General features: G+C 46.3%; 1 protein-coding gene across 10 annotated transcripts in view; it reads right to left on the reverse strand.

Moving 5' to 3' along the window:
- The window catches only part of SIPA1L3 (signal induced proliferation associated 1 like 3), a 218067-nt gene that overhangs the window by 118470 nt on the left and 83995 nt on the right, over positions 1 to 15602 (reverse strand). For 8 of the 10 annotated variants that reach the window (XM_019751421.3, XM_019751429.3, XM_019751427.3 and 5 more), the window contains exon 2: positions 13118 to 13185. The exons of the other annotated variants lie outside the window; for them this stretch is intronic. The gene's annotated coding sequence lies outside the window, so the exon portion shown is untranslated. The remainder of the gene's footprint in view (positions 1 to 13117; positions 13186 to 15602) is intronic. 10 annotated transcript variants of the gene reach the window in all.

Below are 15602 nucleotides of genomic sequence, written 5' to 3' on the forward strand. Positions count from 1 at the left end.
GTGCCAGGCCTGGGAAGAAATGAGGCTATCCTTCTGGGAAGTGGGCTGGGGTCCCTTCTGAGAGGAAGGGATCATGAGTCAGTACGGCCCCAAGCCTTTCTGAGCAAGAGGCAGTGTAGTGGTGGCCTGTTTTGCAGGCCTCCTAGTGACCTGGGATGGATCAGCAAGCTGCTTCTTTCCTAGATATTGAGTCTGGAACCAGGGCACCTTCTCCTTACATAAAGCTCCTTTCAACCCTGCAGACCGAGTGGCCAGATGACAGCACAGCCAGCACTTCAAGGTGCCGAGGGGCAGGCCGCAGTCTCTGACCCTCACCCTGGCGTGTATAATAGCAGTTGGTACAAACTGTCGGGGGGTGGGGGGAAGCACGTTGGGACACCCAGCCTAGAAAGTACATGCACTAGTGAAAAAAACAAGCGGGTCATCCATTGCTCTTCTTTAAACCCTTTCATGGTGCCCCGAGGCTGTGGGAAAAAAGTCCAAATCTCTAACGAGGGCTCACGAGGTCCAGTATGACTTGCCTGCTGACCTTCCCCCATCACTCTGCTCATGGCACACTGGCCTCTGGTCTACAACACACCTCAGGGCCCTTTGTACAGGCTCTACTCCAGGTCTAACATCCCCCCCCCAACCCAGCCCTGGGCAAGTTCCTATTTATCCCTCAAGTGGAGGCTTCTCTGACCCTCCCAGCCCCACTCCAGCCATGAGAAAGACCCCCACCTCCAACCCTGTTATTCTCTCTCAAGACACTCTGGACTTTCTCTTGAGACTTTAATTACCAGTTGAATGATGTGGCTATCTAACCGATGATTTGATATCTATCTCTCCCCCACTGGATGGTGAATGCCATGAAGTCAGAATAATGGTAATAAGACCATTAAACAACAGCTCACATTTATTAAACACCTACAGGGTTTTCTAGCATTATCTCACCGACTCCTCACAACAGCTCCATGAGGTCAGTATTATTATCCCATTTCACAGATGGGGAAGCTATGTGAGTCCTGCCCACAGGCATTCAGTAAATGGTTTGTGTGGGGGCTACCCAGATGAATGGGTTCTATTTCCAATGATTCCTTTCTCCTAATATCTATGGGGGAACAGATAAGAGCCCACTGGGGACAGAAGCCCAGGTCCATAGGACAGGCACATTTTGCCATACTGTAGAGGGATAGCTTCTGATCCCAAGGGCCTCTTCTGGTTCTAATCCCCCCGCCCCAATCCGAGAAGACATTAACACATTTTTCTTGCACAATTCCTGTGTGTCAGACATGGCCTGAGCACGAGAGACACAGCAACAAACAAAACCCACGGGACCCTACCTTCACACAGCTCCTGTCGCTGGGGATGTGGACACAGGCCCTGTCTCTCTAGGAAAACAGATCAGTGATTGTCGGGGGACAAGAGGGAGGAGAAGGATGAGGGGGAGCATAGGGGAGCTTTCGGAACTATTCTGCATGATACTGTCATGGAGGATAAATGTCACATATTTGGCAAAACCCACACAATGTAAAACACAGAGTGAACTCTAATGTAAGCTATGGACTTCGGTTAGTAATGATACACCAATATTGGTTCATCAGTTGTAACAAATGTAGCACGCTAATAATACAGGATACAATAGAGAATGTGAGGTGGGGAGAGAGGGAGTTTGTGGAACTCTCTGTACTTTATGATTAATTTTCTGCAACCTAAAACTGCTCTTAAAAAATAAAGCCCCCCCCGCCCCGAACCCGCTCCTATCAGCCATTTGTCCCTCATAATGACCAACCGAGCAGCCGTCTCCTGGCCCTCATCTCCCTCCTGCCTTACCTGACCTCAGGGCTCCATGCTCTCCTGGTCTCTTCCCTCCTCCTGGCACCTGCCATCCCAGCCTCCTGATTCCTCACCATCTCTCTGGACAGTTTGTCTCTTCTCCATCCACACCCCTCCCTTGGTGATCTCATCTGGTCCCTGGCTCTAAATACCATTACTTTGTGAAGGACTCTTACATTTCTTTCTCCAGCTTAGACTTCTCCCCCGATCTCCAGATATGAATAGCCATCTGCCTCCGAGCCAGCTCACAACAGTCCAAAAGGCATCTCACAGTCAACAGACCCAAAGCTGCATTCTAGATTCTTCATATCACCATCAACTACTTGTAAACTTCCTCTCTGGTGCACAACTCAACGCCTGCACTACTTACCTGGTGTTCAGGCCAAACCCTGGTATCACCCTCCACCCTTCTCTCTCACCCCCACATCCATTCACACTGTTGACTCCACCTTCAAAATATGATTAGGATTCCCCCTCCCCGACTGTCTCCTGCCTGGACCATGGACATATCAGCCGCTTCCTCCCCAATTTCCTGGCTCCTACCGCTGCTCCCACACACAGCCAGAGGGCCTCGTTAACGTGCGTCAGATCACGTTCCTCCTCTGCTCAGAACCCTCCCACCGTACATTTGGGGGAAAGCCTCAGTCCCCACAAGGCCGCACATGTGATTCTCTGACCTCATCTCCTCCCATGTTGTCTTTTATTTTAGTAACTAACGTGGGTGTATAATGGTATCTCACTGTGGTTACCATTTGCATTTCCATGATGATGATTAAGGAGGGCAAGGTACTTTAAATAATAAATATAAATATTTACACAGCATTTATTATGTGCCAGGCACTATGCTGAGTGCTTTATATATACAGCTGCATGATCCCATTCTGAACCTCTTAGGCTGGGTGTGTATTGGATAATTAGGATTCTAGAAAGGTAATATGGAGCCTGTGTTTGGCAGGGTCTAGGGGAGCACCCATCATACTGGTATTTCTGCAGCAAAGATAATCTGTCTGTTTGGATCACTTCCACCTGGGATTGTAGATCTGTATTAAATCCCTGAACCCCACAACCACTTTATGAGGCAGGTAGTATTATCACCTCTATTTTATAAAAGGGGAAACTGAGGCACAGTTACACAGAAGTGGAGGGCTGGAATTCCAACACAGGCCATTATTACTACTGTCCTCTATACTGGTTCTTAGGATAGCTGACAAGAAATTAATTGATGCTGAATGAACAAATGAACGAATGAATAAATGAACAAGATTAAGCTGGGAAAATCCGAGAACTCAGGCTGTCCAATGAGTTATTGTTCCTGGCAGGAAGGTCAAACACCACTGAGCTAATTGTGTGTGTTTAATCTAATTAATTTATTTTGAATACAAGATCTACCCAAATATAAAGCAAGACACCCCCATCACCCAAAATACTCCTTAGAAATAATAGTTGTCTTTTTAGTATTATTTTATTTTGAACAAAATACTGTTTTGAAAAGACACATTAGCATCTAAAGACTTCCATGATGCTACTTTTGGAAACAGTGAAAAAGGGGGCATTATATATTATAACAGATTTAGCAACTATTCCCAAGGGCTTGACTTCACAATTCCAAGTGTTAGAAGTCACTTAAACAGCCCCTTTAAAGATTCCTTTAAAATGCAAGATAGGGACAATAATTGTAAGCAATATTCATTCAATTTAAACAAAATACTTACTGCATATAGAAAGGCATTTAAATTAGAATTTGAAAACTGAAAAAAGAGTGTGGAAGGCCATACTGAAAACAGTCTTGAAGCAAAGTGCCACTGTGTGGGGTAAAATTAAATTTTCCTGAACTGTCTGTCATTTACTCTTCATCCTGGAACAATTAGTCTGACTGACTCAAAAAACAAGTGCTTATATAACCACTTCTGTATGTTCACATTTATTCATTTATCCATTTCAGTAACTGTCCTTAAAAAAAAAAAAATCAAAGTTTGTTTAATGTGACACAGTAAGCTAGTGGCTACACTGTAGAGATCACCAGTACACAACTAAAAGGGGAATTAAAACACCTGTCTAATGATGTATGACTGGGTTCCCGAAGCTTGGGATATAGTTTCCAGTGACAACATAATACACAGATTCAAGAAGTGCCATATCACAAACACTTCGGATGGATGTGGAGAAGCAGCATTCCGGAAATACGTGTAAATGCCTGAAAAAGTGACTCTAATGATGATACAGATGCCTGTGAAGAGTGTAACATTGTCTTATGATATGTGAGAGGACATAGGCAACATTTTGAATTCAACATTTTTGATATCATGATACTGAAGGTATCACATAATTAATAAATTAAGAAATATAAATCGGCAGCTGATTACATCATCTATATCCCTAAATATTTCAAGTGGGTCCCTAATATTTTTTTTTAAGCCTTCTCTTTGGAGAGATGGGAAATCACCTTGCTTTGGGACACATAAGGTATTTGTTTTTTTTGTATATATTTTTTTAATTTGGAAGATACATATCAGCTTGCAAAACTGATTATCTTGGAGGATTCTGTGTTCTTTCTTTTCTTTTTTTTTAAACAACAAGGATTACTGGGATAATCAGACATGCAAGCAAACAATACAGCTTTATAACGTGAAGCTCACCCAAGGACACGATAAAGTAGTAGTCCTCACCCTCAGCCGCACCCTGGAAACATCTGGGAGCTTTAGAAAAACATCCCACGCCTGGTCCTACCCTCAGTGAGTCTAATGAATTGGTCTGGGTGGGGCCCAGGCCTTGAAGTTTCTTAAAGCTCTCATGTAACACTAATGTGCAGCAACAACGAGTATCAATTTTAAAACAAAATTTTTCAAGTTTTTTCTGTAGAACATGTTAACTCGTTTAGAAAATAAAAAGGCTCCACAGTCAAAGAAGCAGGTTTCTTTCCTGCAAGATTTCTCAGAGGCTGTCATATGCAAACGTACACCATGATTTTTACAAGAGGAAGACACAATACATGGTGGATATCCGTGTGTGTGTGCGTGTGTGTGTGCGCGTGTGTCTGCTCAGCAGTCCTTTCAGTCGGCCATGCTGTCAGCAAGCCCTGCCCAGTGGACCTCCTCACCTGCCGCTTCTCACTCTCCACTCTCCCTGTCCTGGTCCTGTCCTCCGCTTCCCATCTGGACTTTGGCAGCAGCCTCCTCCCTGCTTTCCCACTGGCTCTATAATTCACTGCCCACAAAAGTGGGCTACAGGAGATTCTTGGGGCACACAGAGTTTGAAAAAGTTTGTTCCCACCTATAACTGCACGCAGTGTCCTTAACTGTCATCCTATGATGCCGGAAGGGACCTGCCTTAACTTAAGGTGAAGGCAGCATCACAGACAGCAGAGCTGTTGATGCCACTGTTGAGCTGCCATGTTACAAGCCTAGAAGGCAGCCCAAAGAACCCTTGGAATTTGAGTTGGGGAGTCCACCCATTTCCTCACAGTTTAAGCCAGCACAAATGGGTTTTTTGTTACTTGTAAACCCAAAGCATCCAAACTACATGTTTTCTGTTAAAATTATCCTATTTATTGGTCATAAGTTTATTCACCAAGTAAAATGACCCTATTTTTCTTGTTTATTGCCTGTCTCCCCTGTGTAGAACAGCAGCTCCATGAGAGCAGGGATATATTTGTCTTATTCACTGCTGTGTCCCTAGTACCTGAAACACTACCTGCTGAAGAGTAGGAACTCAACATTTGTTGAAAGAAGGACTGAGGTCATTGAATCCTTTCAACAGCTCCAAAAGGCAGGTGTTACCAAAGCAAACTCCTTCCCAAAGCCACGTGGAGCCTGCGTGATCTGCCCCCACCTACCTCCCCCATTCATGACCCTACAGTTAGGCTGGCCACCTTCCAGTTCCTTTGCAGAGTCATGTCCTCCCCACGTCCAGGACTCTGCCGCCGCTGTTCCCTCTACTGGGAACACTCTCCCCCTTCCACTAAGGCCTACTCGTTCATCAGGCCTCCTCACGAATGGCAGGCCTCATGACAGACAACTCCTAACCAACTCAAACATGCCAGGGCCCCTCCGATATGCTCTCATGGCTCCTCCACTGGGGCACTTAGCACAGATGTAATTACACAGCTGTTTCTGTAATTACTTACTTAGCTCCTGTTTCCTCCACTGAACTATGAGCCCTTAGAAGGCCCGGCACACAGTTGGTGCTTAATAAATACCACACCTGTTTCTTGTGGCCAGGATATTTACTGCTCACTGAACACCCATGTGCTCCCCCTGCCCCCCCCATTTCCAGCCCCTTGCAGCTGGGCAGGGCCACACAACTTCCAGGTGTGAGTGGAAGTGAACTGTGTCGCTTTAAGTGCTGCTGTGTGACCCTTTAGGTCCCTTGTTCTGCCATAGTGACCCTGGAGGCTGTGTGTTCCAGTCGTAAGGCTTGATGACAGGGAATTCCTGTTAGCCTAGGTCCCTGATGTACAAAGTCAAGCCCCCTGACTTGCCTTGTGTCACAAATACGAAATCGACATTTGTTGTATCCCAATTTACAGGATTTCAGGATTAATTTGTTACTGCGGCAAAACCTTGCCTATCACTGGCCGTCCTGTGGATGAATGAAGGCAGCCAGAGGCAGAGGTGACAGTGATCAGACTGGGAGGCGAGGAGCGAGGCACTGACCTCAGTGAAAGGATGACAGAGGGGGGCACGGAACAACTACAGAGGCTCCTTGACTTCTGACAGGGTCACGTCCCGATAAACCCATCACAAGTTGAAAATATCGTTAAGTAAAACATGCATTTAATACAACTAACCCACAGAACTAGCTCAGCCTAGCCGACCTTAAATGTGCTCAGACACATTAGTCTACAGTTGGACAAAATCATCTCTTTGCTGCTGCCCAGCAGAGAGAGGATCTTACTGCATGTTGTCAGCTCGGGGAAAAAAATCAAAATTCAAAATTTGAAGTACGGTTTCTACTGAATGTTCAATGCTTTCGCACCACTGTAAAACCGAAAAATCTTAAGTCGAACCTTTGTTAAGTTGGGACCGTCTGTACTCCCTGGGGAATTGCCACTTTTCATTCCTGACTCGGCAGATGAAAGGACCCAGAGGATTCGCCAGCCCCCTGACACCTTTCAGACAGAGCTTGCTTCAGAGGTCCTCATCAAACACAGTTCCTTAGGGATCACAACTAAGTGTCCACCTCTGGGGACAGGAGAAGGCTGCTTAGAAGCCCTAACACCCTGGAAAACTCTGTTAGCTGGAGGAAGCTGAACAGCAAGGCTGCATGAAGGGCCTCGGCTAATTCGGGCTGACAACCTTCCCATGGAATCACCCAATGGGACTCTGCCATCCCGGCTCCATCCCAGAGAATAAATCACACTGTCAGGTCTAATTTGGGACTTGGCTGATGGGCTGAGCAGAGCATCCATGCATTCTGGCCACAGAGGTCAAGGTCAGCCCATATTCTAGAAGCCAGTGCTGAGAGGCCCAAAGACTAGATGGAAAGGGGTCCAGGAGTCCAACAGCTGTGAGTTTCCAATACAAATCAAAGAAGCTCCTCTCTTCTCCCTCGAAATTTCTGGCCCAGGCCTCAGCTGCACAAGCCGTTCCCACAGCCGGTCCTCCCTATCCAGGCACCACACAAGCTCAGGCTTGGGCATAAGGTAACCACTCATATTTGGAGAGTAAATAATCACAACAGGGGCTGCTAACACTATGTGACAGGCTGGTGACTAAGCTGTCTAACCTCTCGCATGCAGTAAGGAAGGGCTAATGAGCCAAGCTACCACCACTTCATCGCCACCATCTCATCTATTACGTGACTCCTCTGTGCCAGGCACTGTTCAGGTACTTGAGACTCGTAGTCGCCTTTTAATTCTCCTAAACCACCTAAGGAGAAACGAACTCCCAGGGTTCGGCTCCCCACATGGGCTCGTCACTGACTAAGCTTAGAACCAGGTTAGCTAGAGTCTGGAGCCTGTGCTCCTGGTCACTGCGTCAACCAGTTTTGATTTCACCTCCTTCAAGAAGCTTGTCCTGAAACCCAAGTCGGGGTCAGGAGTCTCCTTTGGACTCCCACAGCCCTGTGGATTCCTCTATTAGAACCCTTATCACTTTGGGGTGTTTACCTACAGAGCTTTCCCAAATACTGTGACCTCTGAAAAACGTGGAGGTTGGCAGCGCCAACCCCCCCCCCCACAGTCAAAAATCCACGTATAACATTTTTTTTTTTGGGGGGGAAGGGGAACAGGACTTTAATGGGGAACAGTATGTCAATCTTAGTTGTGGAGGGTGCCGTTCAGCTTCAAGTTGTTGTCCTTTCAGTCTTAGTTGTGGAGGGCGCAGCTCAGCTCCAGGTCCAGTTGCCATTGCTAGTTGCAGGGGGCATACCCACCATCCCTTGCGAGAGTCGAACCAGCAACTTTGTGGTTGAGAGGATGTGCTCCAAACAACTGAGCCATCCGGGAGCTCAGCGGCAGCTCAGCTCAAGGTGCCATGTTCAATCTTGCGGGACTCGAGGAGTTGAATTGGCAACCGTGTGGTTGAGAGCCCACTGGCCCATGTGGGAATCGAACCGGCAGCCTTCGGAGTTAGGAGCACGGAGCTCTAACCGCCTGAGCCACTGGGCCGGCCCCTCCACATATAACTTTTGATTCCCCAAAAATTTAACTACTAATAGCCTACTGTTGACCAGAAACCTTACCGATAACATAGTCAATTAATGCATATTTTGTATATGTATTATATATTGTATTCTTATAATAAAGCTGGAGAAAAGAAAATGTAAAAAGAAAATCTTAAGAAAAAATTCATTTACAGGATTTATTGACAATAATCCACGTATAACTGGACCCACTCAGTTCAAACCTGTGTCGTTCAAGGGTCAACTGTATTAATCGCTCCAGGATGGAAACCCAAGTCCAAACCCTTCATTTTACAAAGGAAGGAAGTGGAGATTCAGGAAGGAGACTTGTCATGAGTTTCACTTAAGGAAGGGGAGATGGAGGAAGGAAAAACTGCTCCTTGACGTATGCCTATTCCTCCTCTAAGGCCCAAAGATGCTTCTTGGAGAGCTCCCTGACCCCTAAACTGGGCTAGGCACCTCCTCTGGGCTCCCACCATCCCCTGGTCTTTCTCCTTACAGCCCTGAACACTCTGGGCTGTCACTGAGGGCCTGCCTCCCTCACTGGACAACGAGCCCCACAAGCGCAGGGCCCACACAGGCTTGGGGCTCTCACACCCACACCTCAGGGTACGAGAGGGACAGGCACAGAGGAGGCGCATATTAAGTGTATTGAGTGGACCAGCAGAACCCCAAGAAAGGAAGAACCCCAGGGCCAGAAGCCTCCCGCAGGGAAGGATAATTAAAAGCACAGGTACAATTTGTTTGGAGAAGGGAGGCCAGCAGAAGTCTTCTCAGCCATCTGCAAGCCCTGAAGGGCTGCCAGCAAGACGAGGGGCCGGTGCTGCTACCAGGACCAGACCAGAACCAGTGAGAGGTAGTTACAGGAGCGGATGTGATTCACAAGAAAGACTTTTAATGACCAAAACTTCCCCAAAGCAAAATATGCTGTCCTCTTCCTCCCTTGCTGGAAGAACTGAGACAAGATAGCTAGCCGTCTGAGCACCCAGGACCTCTCAGGAAGCAACAAAGTATAGTGGACAAGGGCCAGGGCTCTAGAGACAGACTGCAAAGGTTCCCACCGCGGCTCCTCTACTTGGCAAGGGGCTTCACCACTCTGTGCCTCAGTTTCCAAGTCATTGCTATGGGGGGATGACAGCAGCAACTTACCAGGCTGGGGGTAAGGACTGAATGAGATCATGCACGTACAGTGCTTACAGCAGGGCTTGGCACAGAGTCAGCACCCACTAATGTTAATTACTACTGTTTTTCTTCCTCTGTGGAGCCAGATACTGCTGGCTGCTAACCCAACTGACACTCTCAATTTCCTTTTTCTCTGGCTTCCTCCTCAGGAGAGGCTGAAAAGCTAAATGAAATTTCCCACCCTCCTTGGAGTTAGGGGGGCCATGTGACCCGTTTTTGGCCAGTGAGATGTAAGTGGAACCTTCTGGGGGGATTCTGGTAGTGCTTAAGCAGTCCAGCAGTGAAGACCACGTGCTGCTAGGGCTGACCCCCATCCTCCTGGATCTGGCTAGAGCTGCAGCGGCAACTTCACCACCGTGAGGAGAAGGCCAAGCGAACCAGAGGTTCCAGCCTGAACACCACTCAGCCTCTGAACCGACGTCGGCAGCCAAGTACCTCCAGGTCTGTTGTGATGGGAGAGAAATCAATCCTCATTTGTTTAAGCTGCTGGGAGCTGAGTTGTCTGTTCTTGCAGCTGTAAGCATTCCTGCCTAATGCACCCACCATGAAACAAATGGCCGTGGGTATATAATCGTTTGCCAACCTCAGTTCCAATTCCCGGCTGAGACCCATAACTAGAGGAGAAAGAGTGGAAGGCTGAGCCAGGGCAGTGTTTACCAAAGCTCAGCTGTGTTCCGCCCTTCCTTTTCAGCTGCATCTATGTCTTACCTGTATAATTATTTACTTAATATTTTAAGTCAACTCATATTTGCACTTAAATATATATGCATATATGTAAAAGGGAATCCACATTACCACCAAACTGCGAAATTGGAATCTTTTGCTACAAAGGTAACTTAATAAATATAATAAAACAAACAAAATACATTCATCCACATACCACTAAAAATGATCTGATATAGCACAATTTGGGTGCAATGGACTAGCAAGAATTCCTTACTGTTTTCTTCTATTGGGGAAAAAATATTAGAAGATGCAGCAATACTTGGCATTTCCACAGGGCTGCATGCACTACAGAGAAGTAGGGGCTGCCCCTCAGAGAGGGAACACATTTTCCTGTTTGCCACGAATCCCGAATCTGAAAACCCTGATCCAAAGTGAAATAGTTTACTTAGATCTCCCACTGGCGGTGGAAGAATGCGGTCGGGCACCTGCCTCATTCCCTCCACTCAGGGCCGCCTTAGAGGGACTTGCCAGCTCACCTTGTCTAAAATCACCCCGATGACTCCCAGCCAGTCCCATTCCTGCTTTTCTCATCTCTGCAGTACTTGCCCTTCGTTAACCTGTTTATCTATTTTTATCCTCCAGGAGAATGTTAGGGGAAGGATTTTGTTTATTTTGCTCATTCCTGAATCCCCAGTACCAGTAGGTGCTCAAATGCATATTTGTTGAGTAAAGGTGAGCAAAGGAAAAAACCAAATGCGTGAGCAAACGAAACCCCATTCCTGCTTTCCAGTTCCCTAAGGTGCTGGTTACCATGTAGAAAAAAACGCTGGTTCTCCTGAGGTTTGAGAGGCAATACTAGACATTCACTCATAATTTGGGATCTTTCACCACGCTGACAAGGAATGAGCTAGAGTAAAATGAGTATCTAGGAAACCACACGGATACATGTTAATAAACTGAAAGTTGAAATAAATGAGAGATAAGGAACAGGTCTTCCTTACAGAATTAATTATGTGGACAATGAATAAATGTAGAAGGAAAGAGGGACACACAGAAATCACCACGAGGAAAATACTACAGTAAAAATTGTTGCAGGCAAGAGTCACCTCACCAATGCATGCCCAAGTTAGCAGGAGGAAGTCTGAGGAGAAACAAGTATACTCTCAAAGTACCTCCCCCAAGATATCTATCAATGACAAAGAGAAAAACAGTTACTTTACAGTGGAGAAACTTAGCAGACAGCACCTTAACTAAGTGACCCAGATTCACATCACCAGCGATAAGACGCGCAGACATAATGAGCCCCCAGCATGGTGCACTGAGGAGGGCACATGACCTCTGAGGTGTTCTGCCAAGTACTGCATAACCTCCAACTAGTCTTGAGAAAACACCAGACAAACCCAGACCGAGACATTCTACAAAATAACAGAGCAGTCCTCCTGCAAAGTGTCACAGTCACAAAAGACAAGGAAAAACTAAGGAACCGTTACAGATCAGAGGAGATTAGGACACGTGACAACTAAATGCAGTATGAGGTCTGGGGTGGGATCTTGGAACAGAAAAAGGACATCAATGGAAACACTAGTGAAATTTGACTAAAGTCTGGCATTGAGTTCATAGCCTTAGACCAGTGGTAATTTAGACCAGGGGAAGCTGGGTGAAGCGTATATGTGGACTCTACTATTTTTGCAATTTTTTTGTAGGTCTGAAATTCTTTCAAAATAGAAATGTTCATAAAGAATTGTGCTGAGAAGCATCCTTTGATGGAAATCTGGCCCCCAGAGACAGTCCCACAAACAAGCTCCTGGCACCCAAGCAGAGCCTTAGGCCTGAATGAAGGAATGTGATGAACCCACTAAACGGCCAAGAGAGAAGTTACTGTCTAGATTCACTCTAGTTCCCAAAGCTTGCTGACCAGTCCCTGTAACTCAGCCAACAACACTCCCTGCGTGCCGAGTAGATGGACGCCAGAATCTTCCACTCTCCCACTTTCCACACCATTAGGGTCTCTTGGTGCTTTGAGGATGACACCAAGCACCCTCCTTGCCTCCTGCCCACAAAGGCTGGTGTCCTCACTTAGGAAAACACCCCACTACCAACTGGAATGCCCCATACCCACGGTCCACTCCCCCACTTAGAACCTCTCTCAAAGAAACAAAAAAGGGTGTTCACTAGCAAAAAACGAGAAACTCAAAATAACATATTTAAAATCTTTCGGTTACAGGTATTTACCATATTTACATACTTCAATTATGTAGAGATACCTACACTGTATTTTTTTGCCTGTGGAGAAACAGCACATTCACACAGGGGGAGATGGAGCAATTCTGCATCACGACTGTGGTGATGGTTACACAACTGCATGCATTTGCCTAAACTAAAAAAACTGTATACACCAAAGAGCGAATGCTGCTTTCTGTACATTTGAAAAATTCCGTTCAAAAAGTTAAAAAAAAAAAAAAAGAAGTGTGACACACTGATGTATGTTATGAACAAAGATCTCCAGGTCCACTACTGTTGGGGACAGTGGGAAACTGCTACAGAAGCATCTATATAACGTGGCTTCTTTATACAGCAAACTAAAATAGTAAGTGTGTACACACACAGGCAGGAATGTTCATGTATGGGAAGGAGTTGGGCAGGACACCCACCAACTACTGACCATAATTACCTCTGAGGGATGTTAGATTTGTGGGTGCAGGGAGGAACAGTGAAGGAGACTTCATCCTTCTCCTGATACTCTTTTGAATACATCTGTGTGTGTTTTTTAATAAAGAGGCTTAGGTGTACCAGTTGTAAGATTTAAGCAAACAAACAGCCAGACTGCACTCACCCTTAGTACGCTCTGGACTCTAGTGTTCCTTGAGGGTCCCAGGAGAGCTGATGTCAAAGGCTGTGCATCTACAGAGAGGAACAAAATGAGGTTATGTCTTTGGCCACCTCGAGCCTTCCTGCCACAGTATCCATCTGTCATTCACAAACTCACTCCCTCAACAAATATTTATCGAACACCTGCTCTGGGCCAGGCACCGTAGGGACACCAGTGACCAAGACAAAGCTGCTGTCCTCAGGGAGCAGACATTCCAGTAGGGGAGGAAGACAATAAACAAACACACAATACAAAATCAGGCAGCTGATGAGGAGAGTGGTAAGAGAAGGCCTGAGAGCACAGAGGCCTGAATGCAGGAGACCACGAACTGTGTGACTATGTGTGAAAGAGCCTTCTGGGCCACTGGCGTGGGCAGTGCAAAGGACCTGGGGCTCGCATATTTCTGTGGAGAATCTGAGGAAGAGCAGGAGGCCTGTGCGCCTGGCGCAGGGTGAGTAAGGGGATGAGTGGTGAGAGATGAGGGCAGGGAGGTGACAAGAGCAGATGGTAGGCCATTAGGAGGACATTTCCTTAAGACAATTGTGAGGAGCGGCAGAGAAACAGCACTTGTCTTGACTTGTAACTTTTACATTATTAATTTATGCTTTTGAATATTTGGTATGGTTGTTCATTATTTGAATGGATATTTCATGGAAACTTTACATTATTAATTTATGTTTTTGAATATTTAGTATAGTTGTTCATATTTGAATGGATATTTCATGGACGAATGAATGTCTTCAGCCATTGTCTGCATAGTTCACCATCCCTTTTCAGTTCACAGGCCAGGCACTAAGTCAGGAAGATGAGACCTGAGAGGACAACCCAGAACCTTCCTATATTTAATGGCCATTAAATAACAACTCTCTCTCCCTATATGCCAGGTTCTATCCTAGCAGACATGTGCTGACTCATATCTCTCTCCCAATAACCCTAAGAAATAGATACTATTATTATGTCCATGCTACAGATGAGGAAACTGAGGCACAGAGGGGGTAAGGAACCCACTAGCTGAGGCACCCAGCCAGTCAAAAGTATACTATAGCTGGGATGGACCCAGGCAGCCTGGCTCCAGAGCCCGCTCCTGACCACTTAGCTGGCCAGGTGACGCTGTCATGGCGTCCAGTGAAGAGAGGGCTAACTGCAGGCTGGCAATGCCTCCCCGACCCTCTTCCCCAATACTGCTATGTCCAAATGCTACCCACATGCCAAGGCCAAGGTCAAATGCCAGTCAGCTCCTCCAGGAAGTCTCCCAGGAAGGAAACCTTGCAAGCAACTAGCCAACTTTCCAGAGTCCAGGAATTAGGACAGTTTCAATAATCTTGTCCCTCGGGGTTCCTGGAGAAGTCAAAAGGGGTCCTTAATCCTTCTCATGCTAGGGACCCCTGTTGACAGCCTGGTAAAGAAGGGTGTGGATTTCTTCTCAGAATCATGTTTTTAAATGTATAAAATACAATGCACAGGATTACAAAGGAAACCAATTATATTCAGGTTATGAAAATATCTGTAAAACACAAACCAAATTGGAGATACAGTAATATATGTGCTTCTTTATGAATGCTTTAAATTATGAGATCTCAGTGGTGGGTCCAATAGTCCAATAACTATAGTAATTTGGAAGCAGATGAGTGTTATAATATTGCGATATCTGCAACAACTATAATGTGATATGGAAATATCTGTGATTTCTAGCAGTGAAAAAGTCACAGGTGTAGCTAATACACCTGTCTTAGCATGTGGCCCTCATTCAGAAGTAAAGAAAATGCTAAATTTCAGTTAGTTGGTAGAGAAAATAAAGATGCAATTTTTCCCAGCTGAATTCACGATCCTCTAAACTCCATCCAAGGGCCCTTCAAGGGTCCATGGTCCTGAGACTAAGAGCCCCTAAGCTAGACCTGAGACAGGGGAAAGGTGGAGCGTGTTCCCAGGGAAGATAACTGGGGTGGTGGGGCAGGCTTAGATCCTGTGAACGTCGATGGGAAGGGGTCCTGAGCATTGGCTGTTTGGGCTCACACTGCATCCGTTTCCCTTTCTGGGTTAGCCCCTGAACCTCACCTTTCCCACTCAACCCATGGAATTCCTGTGGCGATGACTCTACCCATGGGTTGGTAGGGAAGGGGGCACACAATCCATGCCTGGCTAATAAAGCCACTGCACCCCCTCTTCCCTGCCCCTGGACTCAGAGATTGCTCAGGGTGGCCCTCGCATTGAAGCCAGGTTGATAAGGTCCAATAAACACTAGTCTCGGGATATGTGCTGGGACTATGGGGAAAGAGATTATTTCCCCTGGGGATGCTAAGATGGTTAAATATACAGCAGGAGCTGCCTCCGAGTCATGAGATTAAAACCAACACAGAGAAATGCAGAGCCGGGAGGCAGAAGCACATAGGGTCCTGGCAGCCTTATGTACCTGGGAGGCCCCGGGTACAGCCATGCCTGAAGCCATTAC

The sequence above is a fragment of the Rhinolophus sinicus genome, chromosome 8 (genome assembly GCF_057876585.1).
Source record: "Rhinolophus sinicus isolate RSI-liver-muscle chromosome 8, RSI-T2T, whole genome shotgun sequence".
Taxonomy (NCBI): domain Eukaryota; kingdom Metazoa; phylum Chordata; class Mammalia; order Chiroptera; family Rhinolophidae; genus Rhinolophus; species Rhinolophus sinicus.